The 11170-nt window shown below is 39.5% G+C and overlaps 1 long non-coding RNA gene across 1 annotated transcript; it reads left to right on the plus strand.

Moving 5' to 3' along the window:
* The first annotated feature begins 945 nt into the window (after positions 1–945).
* Positions 946–8188, plus strand: LOC112662512 (uncharacterized). Its single transcript, XR_003138629.3, has 5 exons — positions 946–1034; positions 1138–1216; positions 3836–3991; positions 4730–4820; positions 7993–8188. It is a non-coding gene; the product is annotated as an uncharacterized LOC112662512 (long non-coding RNA).
* Positions 8189–11170: the final 2982 nt, after the last annotated feature.

The raw sequence follows: 11170 nt of genomic DNA on the forward strand, positions 1-11170 counted from the left end.
AATGTGCTGTTTACTTGTAAATTCTCAAAAAGGGATGAGAAGGGGGGGAATTGTTTTCCCATATTGGAACAAGATCCATTATGCAGTATATGCATATTGCCATAGCCTCATCCTTATGAAACAATTTTTCATGTTGAAGTAAGTCAGTGCCCATGTCTGGACTTCACGTTCTCTCTGCGAATATCTACCTTGATGACAATCCTCCCCGTGGTCTTTTCTCCTCTCCTGCTGACATAGGAAATCCTTTTTCCCACCACCTCATTAGTCCTGTGCACACACTGACAGAGATTCTCTCCATGACCAAACTCTATGCAGGCTCCTCTGAATCTAACCAGACCCTTCCTTGGGTATGTCCCTTAAGAGTCCAGTTTTAGCAAGAATACTAAAATGACTTAGCCAGCATTCCCCCACTCAGTATCTGATCACCTTGATACCTAGTCATGTTTCTCATCACCCACCATCCATCAGGCAATGTCTGATCACCATGCTTGCCCTTAGCAAGAATCCCATAAGGTCACTTTAGCCAGAATTCCCTCTTCAACTGCTGTTCACTTTTAGCAATTTTCCATCCACCAACACCCCTCCTCACACAACCATGCTCCTTGGCTATAAATTCCCACTTTTCTTTGTTGTATTTGCAGTTGAGCCCAATCTCTCTTTCCTACTGCAAAACCCCATTGCAATGATCCCTACAGCTACCATGATAGTCCCTCTGAATTAAATCTGCCTTACCATTCTTTAACAAGTGTCATGAATACTTTTTTTTATTAACAACACACAAGAGGGCTTATAATATTTTCAAAGAACCAAGTCAAACTTTTCTCCTTTAAGACAAGAAAAAAAAGGTTTACATTTTCTGATAGGAAAATCAGTTTGGAAAGTGGGCATTTGGATACATTTTCCTATTATGATGTATATAAAATAAATTCTAATTAGAATCTTCAATTAAGATATTCTGGGCTCAAGATACACTCATCCAATATCCTATAACATCTTTAGCACAATCCTCCCTATTCAATGAGAGTCTCATTGTAGTAAGTAGCCAGTGAATATTTGCTGACAGTAAGAAATCTGGGAACTACAAAGCTGTTTAGCTATCACTAATAATCTAAATATGTATTTTATTTTCATGGGTAGGGAGGAGAACTGACACTTTTCAGAAATACTTCCAACAAGATTTAAAGAGCAAACAGAAGGGTTATTGGCTTAGTGTAAGGTAACTAAAATATTCAATTAACAAAATATCTTATTTAATGTAAAAATTTTATCTATGTTTTTCTTTATCAATGAACAAGGCTTATTTTCCGATCCGGTACAAATTCCTCAGAAATACATTTTAAAACATACTATATATATAAAAATAAGGCAGAGAGTTAAAAATAATTGAGGTTATAAGAAATAAAAATGGAAGGGAAAAAAAACCACACTTGGACAAGAGAGACATCATCATGAATTCAAAGACCTATCAGATCAACGGCATATTAAAGATGGGGCAGCTGAAGGCTTATGTTCTCAAAAGAATCATGAGTCCAACACACTATAACACCTTACTTCGGAATTTCCCTTAACAGAAACCTTTGACAAAAATTCTTTTACATATTTTGTTTTTCCCCATGGTAACCAAAAGCTTTCCAACAAAAGTGTTACTTTCAGGAACAGATGCCTTTGGTATCTTTGGTCTCTTCATATGTTAACTGAAGATCTATCACATTGTCAATCTTCATTACCCTTTCATTTTGATAGGTGGATTTCCAAAAAAAACAAAAAAAGGCACATGAAACACCAACCAATCCTTTCACAAAGTTTACCAATCTGGGTGAAATTTTACTGCCATTCTTCGACTATGTATTTTTTATAAAATAAAATTTTATTTAAAAAGACTTAGGGATTACTGGAAAGACAGGCCATTAGAGACATAGGATAGGTTTTGAGTTTTTTTCAACAGCTTTATTGAGATGTAATTTATATGCCACACATTTTATTCATTTATTCCTAAATGTAGTACAGTTATGAATTCTACAATGATCACCACAATCAATTTTAGAACATTTTTGTCATTCCCAAAATAAACCCTGAGCCCCCATTCCCCTCTTCTCCAGCCCCTAGCAATCACTGATCTCTGTCACTATAGATTTAACTGTTTTACAAATAGAATATTGTAATATTCCATTGTATGGATAAAACCCATTTCATTTGTCTACTCATCAACTGATGAAAATTTGATTCAGTTCTACGCTGGGGTTATTATGAATAATACTCCATGAATATTCATGTATGAGCCATGTATGAACATATATTTTCATTTCTTCTAAATATATACCAAACCGTGGAATTTGCAGGGTCAGTCATTTTGAGGAATGGACAAACTGTTTTCAAAAATGGATGAAGGGGGATCCCTGGGTGGCGCAGCGGTTTGGTGCCTGCCTTTGGCCCAGGGTGCGATCCTGGAGACCCGGGATCGAATCCCACATCGGGCTCCCGGTGCATGGAGCCTGCTTCTCCCTCTGCCTGTGTCTCTGCCTCTCTCTCTCTCTCTCTCTCTCTCTCTCTGTGACTATCATAAATAAATAAAAATTAAAAAAAAAAAGAAAAATGGATGAAGGTTCCAGTTTCCCTGTGAAGGTTTTAAATTCATGAATGCACATTCAATATTTGAAAACTTAAAATAGAGTTTTAGGCAGATAGTGAATATCTAGAAAATATAGCCTGTTTGCCTAGAAATTTTTTTTTTTTGGAAGTTTGGACATATTTCTCCACCAAATCCTATTTTTGCTTTCCTCCTTCAAGATAAGATCTATTAAATTGCATAGTGAAGCAGTTGGCTAAAAGACAAACTGGAAAAAGAGATACCAAACAGAATTCTGTTTTTCAGACAAATATTTCTTCTGCTAAATTAGGCTCAAAACTACACCAACCTGATGCTTTGGAGTTTAGTATTTGTACATCCAGACTATGCTTTGGATAGAAATTACGATTTTGAGACTCCAGGTTTAGCATCTATATTACACCTGTTAACATCATTTATTGTTATCCAAAGAGACTTACATTTTTACACACATATTGCAAGGTTTCTTTTTCACCTCTGTTTTCCCTCAATTTCCCTCTATCTCAGAGTTTCTGTACTGTGATGCCTTTGTTGTTACAGTACTGTTTTGAGCATATTATTCATTTTGCTTACATGAGATAGTATCTAAATTCTTCTTTACTTAAAAATATATTTCACCAGACAGGGAAAGGATGTTTTTTTGACTGTATAGAGAAGGGTTTTTCTTTAGTAAATTGCAGATGCTACTCCTTCTAATGTCCAGGGTAGCAAATGAGAATTCAATCTAAAGCTTTTTCCTTTAAAAATAACTTACTCTGTCTAGAAGATTCTATGGCTTTTTCTTTATGGTCAAAGCTGAAGAATTTGACTAGGTATGGGTCTCTTACTACCACTGCCTAGAAATTCAAGAGTCTTTCCCATCTCTGATTCAAATCCATCTTTAGCTCAAGGAAAATTCCTTATTTTATTTAGTATCCCTCCTACTGTTTTTTCTTTCTTCTTCCTCTGAAAGAATTATTACTCACTTATTAGATCTCTTGAAACTGACTTCCAAGTATCTTTTTTCTCTCATTATTTCCATGTGTTTGTATTTTCAATCTATATTTTGTGATATTTCTTTCACTTAATCATCAAGGGCACTAATTTAAGTCTCTGTAGTACCCATTGTCTCTTTCAATTAATATTTTAGTTTGAAAGCCATGATAATGAGTGTGTATATGTGAGTTTGCTATAGTGGAATCTACCTAAGTGCTCTATCATTTGCTTGTTCAAATTATCTGTCTCTTCCAGGGATTATGGCAGCAGAGTTGAGGACCTTACACTCACCATGTCCCAGGAACACAGCTAGGTAACTATTAAATCATCCTAAATACCCAGGAAATTGGCCTGAAGACCGGCAGAACAAATTCCACAACTAAAGGTAGAGAAGAGGCCACATCAAAGAAGGTAGGAAGAATAGAGATGTGGTTTGGGGGAGAAATGGATCATGACCACTGCAGTGGGGAGGGAGCCAAGGTTACAGAGAAGGGAGACAGACAGATTAGCACACATGGGAGCCCACCTGGGAAAGGTAAATCCCCAAAGCATCTAGCTTGGAAAGCAGGAGGGCCCAAATTTCATGAGTTACTGCAACCAGTGGAGCTTAAAAATCTTTTAAAAAAAGGGAATCCCTGGGTGGCTCAGTGGGTTAGCGCCTGCCTTTGGCTCAGGGCGTGATCCCCGGGTCCCGGGATCAAGTTCCGCATGGGGCTCCCTGTATGGTGCCTGCTTCTCCCTCTGCCTGAGTCTCTGCCTCTGTGTATGTGTGTGTGTGTGTGTGTGTGTGTGTGTGTGTGTGTGATGAATAAATAAATAAAATCTATAAAAAAGTCTTTAAAAAATAAGATTTAAATTAGAAAAAATATCTCTTACAATAGTTCTCTTTTGCAAGAAGTCATTTTTCCTCCGTGTTTTGTTTATTCTCCTTCTCTCTGCCTGCAAAGTCCAAGTGAGTGTGGTTTATTTTCTCAGAACTAGCTCTGCCCACAGGCAGGCATGTGCCAGCTCTGCCAGTCCTGGCTCAATGCAGCAGGAGCAAAACTCTGCACTCTCGTTTTCTCAGCTATGAAGTAGCAATTGTCCTGCCTCAGCGGTATAGCCATTTTAGCTACCTTTATGGTGATGCTGCTACCTTTCCACAAACAGGAATGCCAGGGAGCCTTCCCAAGAGCCATCCTGAGGATGTGGCCCCTCATTTTAAGGTTGCTACCTGCTGATCTCCAAGTCATAAATGCAGGTAATGACTCCCCTCCTTCCAAATCTAGGGCCTGAAGTCTATTTCTCACTTCAGCCCCTCCTTCTTCTAACCTGGTAGCTTCCTAACTCAGGATAGGTTAAAAAAAAAATAGTATTATTAACACTAACAGCAATAACTAAGATTTCTGGGACACTTAATATGTGATATTTACAATAAAGTGGAGGAGGTTTCTCACTAGAGGCCTATTTATCCCTCATTAGTCAGCTCAAATGCATATAATAGACATTTTAAAGCAGGCACACATCTCTGCAAATAAAATAAGGCAAAATTGGAAGAAGTTATAAAGTTACATGAAAATATTTTAATGCCTGTTAGAAGATTTAGATTAACTTCACACAGTGGAAGTACAACCAAACATACAGATTCAGAGGCTTGAGGATACATGGTCATCACATGTTAGAAAGAACCAAAGTTTTGTTATCAGAGAAACATGGATTTGAATCCCTAATATATACTTTATTGAAATCAAATTCCTCACTAGCAAATAGGAAGCAAAATACCTTCTCCACAGGGTCTTTGTAACAATCAAATGAAAAAATATCTTCTCGGACCTGGCATGTTGTAGGTGCTCAATAAATATCAGTTCCCATTCTGCTTTCTTTCAAATTAATTTTTTAAAACAGAAGCCCTATGTGAGTAGGTTGTTTGTATGTTTGCTGTGTTCCAACAAGAGTTCCTCCACCAGAGCTCAAGCTCCCTGTTGGTGAGGAATGTTGTCTGTCTCATTCACTGCTACATTCTCAGGCACAAGAACAGTCCCTAACAGTAAGTATTTGCAGAATGTTGAACAGTCCTATCAGCTAATGTTGGTAGAGCATCTTAGTTTAAAAAGAACTTGAGTATTCACTATCTGATTTGAGCAGCACCATAGTCTCACTATGACCTACTTCAATTTATTAGAGAGGAACCCAAGGCTCAGGGAGGCACCAGTGACTTGGCCAAAAAAGGCAGACAGGGGAACAATGTCCAGTCCTCAGATTCCAACTTAGTGATCTTTGCTCTGGATAATACTACCAGATATTATCCCTTGTTGCCTTCTTGTACAATGTGAATGTGCTCCCCTACTATTTCTATATTTAAAAAAAAAAAAAAAAAAAACTTATTTCAATGGGTCATGTAGGGTCTAGGAACTAAATGATGTAGGATGTCCATTGCCATCCATGAACCAGACCAGCATTCTTATTCCCTTTAGCAGTACAGAAATGGCCTCGGGCAGCTGAAAACACAAATGCTTCACTATCGTGAATTAAACTCTCCAGATCCCTTGAGAGACCAGTAGCAGCAGGGTAAGCTCAGACACAAAGAGGTTACAGGACAAGTAGCTCCAGGCCAAATTCATTCACAAACCTGGCGGAAAACTGTCAGAGATCCTTTGTAAAATGAGGAAGTGAAATGTTTTCATTTTACAGAGGAGGAAACTGGTTTCCAGAGAGGGTTAAGTCATTTGCCTGAGGTCACAAAGAACGGGAGCAGGATGAGCGAACACAGGTTTCTAGCCTCCCAGACTACATCATCAGCACCATGAGAGCTTGATGAAGATGAAGGTGATTTGATGTTGCTGGGGCTGCCCCTGCTTCTGGCTCTGCTATCCTATAGTGAATACTTACGGTCCATCCAGCCTAGTGTGCTAAGTGCTTCACACATTTTACCTCATTAAATCTGCTACTGGCTTCATTCATTCCATTAACTTCAATTTACAACAAACTGAAAAAATAAACTTGTCAGAAGTTATATAGCAAAAAAAAAAAAAAAGAAGAAGTTATATAGCTAGTGAGTGCTGAAATCAACATACTTTCCTGTCCCTGTGCTAAGCAATTCAGAGAGCAAACAAAAACAAGAGTTATATGCTTCCTTCTAGAAGATAAGGCAATGAATCAACCAAACTAGTATGCTTTTTAAGATTAAGATTATTAGCTTGCTTGGTTAGACTTTCTCCAAAACCCTCACTTTACTATGATACAAATTCTACCCTTTCCCAATTACTCCCTGCCCCCACTCATAAGAACAGCCTTAAAATCACCCAGTCCCAGTGGTAAAATACCTCCAACATCTTCCCCTGATCTCTCCCCTCCCAGATGCCATGAAGTCTCCTATAGTGTGATGTTCTGTCTATGACAGTAGGTCTAATAAGCATGGCTTTGCTTGATCAGTAGGTTATTCTGGTGGGCTTTGAGGACACCAAAATAAGCAGGTGATACAAGGAGGGCTCAAAGCCAGATGGGCTACAACACAAAGCCCACACTGCTAATCATCGTGTATTACCACCCTCTTCATCAACTTCTCCTTTGTCAGAACTCTCTATGGCTGAGTTTAGAAACCTCCCAAATACCCAAGTCATACTCAAAGGCTCCTACATCTGATCACGGACAAGTCTTCTCTCACCATTATCATAGCACAGTCTTCAATGTACCTGCTTCCCCACTTGCTGCTGCCAAGAGACCATACATGTCAGAAGAACAGGAATCTAATCTTCACTCATTCCCTCATTCATTCCCTCAACATTTATTAAGTGCCTACTGCATGGCCAGGTTCTGTGCTAGGTATTTATTCAAGATTTTATTTCCATCATTTCAGTACACAGAAAGCACTCAATAATATTTTTAGATGAATGGATAGTTGAATGAATAAAGAGGTGAATGGATAGGGCTATAAAATAATCCTACTTTGTAGGAACAAGTGGAAGGCATCTGGTGTTGGACTGAGTTTTTTTTTTTTTTTTTTTTCACCTTGATAATTCTTGCAGGCTCTTGACGGAAATGAAATGGAAGGAAAAATCCACATCACTTTTTTTCTCCTAACATAGAATGATAGGTAACACAACTGCACAGGAGTCAAATACCAGAAAAATGAGATTCTGTTCTACTTCTTCCTTTTGGGAATTGTTACAGCCCAATCATTTGAGAGAAGGGATTCGTGTCAGTAGCCTGATCATATCACTGAACATTTCTCCATGGTGGCCCTGAAAGTTAAATGCACTGTTTCTCTCATTCAGTGTGACAGCAGAAGCCAGTTAACAACCTTTTAGCCTTTATCCAAGTCTCCCATGTCTCACCCACCCAGACCACACCCCTCCCCAAAAAAACACAAGAAAATAAGGATGCAGAATGTTAGGTAAGCACTGAAGCTGTTTGTCTCTCTGCTTTCTCTCAAGGACTGTAACACTGATTGTGGAGAACCATGCAGTGCTCCAGAAAGAATGGTAGAGTGGAATACTCGCCAGTTACTAAAGACAACATTGCACACATATGCACAGTCCTGCCTACAATTCTTCCTTTTTTTCCTTTCCTCTTTCATGGTCATGAACAAAGAGGCAATTAAGAAAACTCTCAAGATGGAAAATGCCAAAAGTATTGTCTCTCCTCCCAGTCTCTTGGGACACAGCTTTCGGGGGTGCTGAGAGCATTTGAGAAGGGGTTGGCCACATCGATAACCTCTGTCCCCAACAAATGTACATAATCATGCCACAGGTAGATGTGAAGAAGTAGCTTAAAGCAATACCACCTCTTCCCCTAAGACCAGGAGCACAGGGCCGGAGTAACCATCCCTTGCCTTGTTCAACACGTTGCCAGGACTGAAACACGGTTACAGTTATGAGGCTAAGGTCATGGTTATATTGGGTATGAGCAGCTGACAGAGGGAGAGGAAAGCAAAGGGGAATAAATGTCAAGAAAACAAAGCAAAACAAACCAGATCAAACATAACCAACTGGAAACCAGCCCAGAATGAGAGCAGAGATTACAGAGTTTTAAAGACACAGGCTGGCTCCAGCTTCCTTTTGGGATACAGTCAGTAGAAAGAGCATTGCTCTCTCCCATATAAAAAAAACTGGACACTTGACAAATTCCTAACTTCTTTCAAAAATTGAGAGAACTGAGGTCATACAACAACCAACTAACCCAAAATGGAAGGAAAGACAGGTGTCTGCAAGTAAAGGCAGGACAAAGTGCACTCACTGACTCAGGGAAGACATCTCTGGATGTAAGAGAATTCATCTAAAACAATTAACAAATTAGTAAAGACCTAGTACAGGTTGGCTAGAGAATAGAGAGTCCCTGGGGCAGCATATAACAGGGATTTGTACCCACTTGTAGGCTTTTCTACTGGAGAGAAAGATTGGCAAGGGTCATGAGAAATCATCCCTTGAGGCTCATGCCCAAAAGGAAAGAGCAGCCCCAAGCATGGAAAGCCCTGCCCAAAACAGATGCCTTGAGACAGCCAAAGCCTTACAAGCACTGGGGAAGGACAACAAACTGTCCCTTAGACCACATCAAGACTTCCTCAGACCCAAGGAATTTCTGCCTTTGTGAGACTCTTCCAATTGTGTTGGTGTAAAGATGATTATCATTCAGGCTGAATACGTTATTCTATATCCATTACTATTACATTCATTTTCTCTTATCGCTTTAAATAATTAATATTAAAGCATTTGTGGGGACTCTAAAAAGTACGATGGGCTCCAGACGCTGTGCTTTACTAGGACTAATGGGGAAAAGCCCTCCAGGCCTCAGTGAGAGGTAGACCTATAGCTGAGGACCAGGCAGGAGCACAGGGAGGGATATGCTAGATGCCCAGGGACACAGTACCAACTAAGACTGAGCCTTCCTGAGAACCATAGAACTCTCCATCTCTGAACATGACCAGCCTCCGGATCTAGCTACTGACAGTGGCACTAGAGCAAAAACAGGGAGAACACCCCCCCACCGCCCCACACTCCCCTCACACCCCACACCCCCACACTCCCCTCACACCCCACACCACCACACTCCCCTCACACCCCACACCCCCATACCCCCACTCCCCCCCCACCCCACCCCCCCCAGGAAAAGGGCAAACCGCAGGAAGGAGAACAGGTCAGTGGTTCACAGGGGGTGGGGATGGCAAACTAGTGGGGAGAGGTGTTGATTCCAAAAGAGCAGCATGACAGAGTCTTTAGGGGTAATGGAACTGTTCTTTATCTTGATTGTGGCTGTGGACACAGAATTCTATGCATTTATCAAAATGAACAAAGGAAAAAAGAGCTAAACAAACAACAATAACAACAACAAACCCACACTCAAAAACAAAGAGCAAACTGGTGGTTGCCAAAGGGGAGGCTGGTGGGGAGATGGGTGAAATAGATCAAGGGGATTAAGAGGTACAAACTTCCAGTCACAAAATAAGTAAGTCACAGAGATGAAAAGTACAGCATAGGGAGTATAATCAATAAGATTGTAATAAGACTTTTTGGGGACAGATGGTAACTACTTATCATGGTAAGGAGTCGTGCCTAAAATTGTTGAATCATTACGTTGTACACCTAACTCTGTACAATTAATTAAATACTTCAATTTTAAAAACAGCATACACCAAAAAGGAAATTTAACTATATGCAAATAAATAAAATTTAAATAGTAATATCTAGAAATGCATTCATACTTCTTTCTTCACTCAGTATCCTAAACTCAAGATCCCAGCCCTCCAATGTTTCCTGTGCTCTCTGCCCTTCCCACACAGCTTCCCTCTCACAAAGGAAAAAATGTTAAAAGATAAATAAAAGGTCCCCAAATGCAAATTTCAATACGTATTATTACTTTAAGTGCTGTTTGTGGATGAAACAAAGCAAGTTTGGAGGGTAATACAAAACTTTTAAATACTTTGAACACATTCTTCTTGTATTGATGGTCCAAATCTCCTTGTGTTACAATTCATTTGCTGCTTGGATAAAGAAATAAAGCACAATTATTAATGTGCCTGTGCCATAAATAATTAACCTCATCATGGGAGAAAGTGTGAAAGCTGGCTTAAAAAAACACTTCCTCTAATAGTAATTGATATTTATCTCTTCTGTCTTTCTAACTATTAAAAGCTGCTCATAACACTTAGTACTGCCACTAAGAGGAAGAATACTTAATCCATCATAATTTCAGATGATTTATATATAGATTGTAAAGGGGGCAGTTCTTCCCCTTTGCCATTCATAAAACAGTAAGCTTCTAATAAATCACTCAGCAAAGATTTCCATGCAAGTGCCATTTCCTCATGCTTTAGCTTAAAGGAATAGGTCCTGGACGTCACGATTATAAATCAAATTTCCATTGATATGATTGGTCCCATGTGTTCTTCATTAACAGATTTCAGATTTGAGAAAATCTGCTATTCTCTGCTCAGTCTGTTCAGGAATACGACCCTCTGTTTACTCATAAGAAATACAACCTCCCTGGCCTTGATGGCTGTGAGGGTGGAAATGAAGTCACTTTAGTGATAATATTTTACTGGCTCTTGCCCTCACCTGCTCACAGAGGACTTCTGGTCACCTGTACTGATTCACCTTAGGGGTCTAGAGCCCTTAA

Source organism: Canis lupus, chromosome 20 (genome assembly GCF_003254725.2).
Source record: "Canis lupus dingo isolate Sandy chromosome 20, ASM325472v2, whole genome shotgun sequence".
Lineage (NCBI taxonomy): Eukaryota > Metazoa > Chordata > Mammalia > Carnivora > Canidae > Canis > Canis lupus.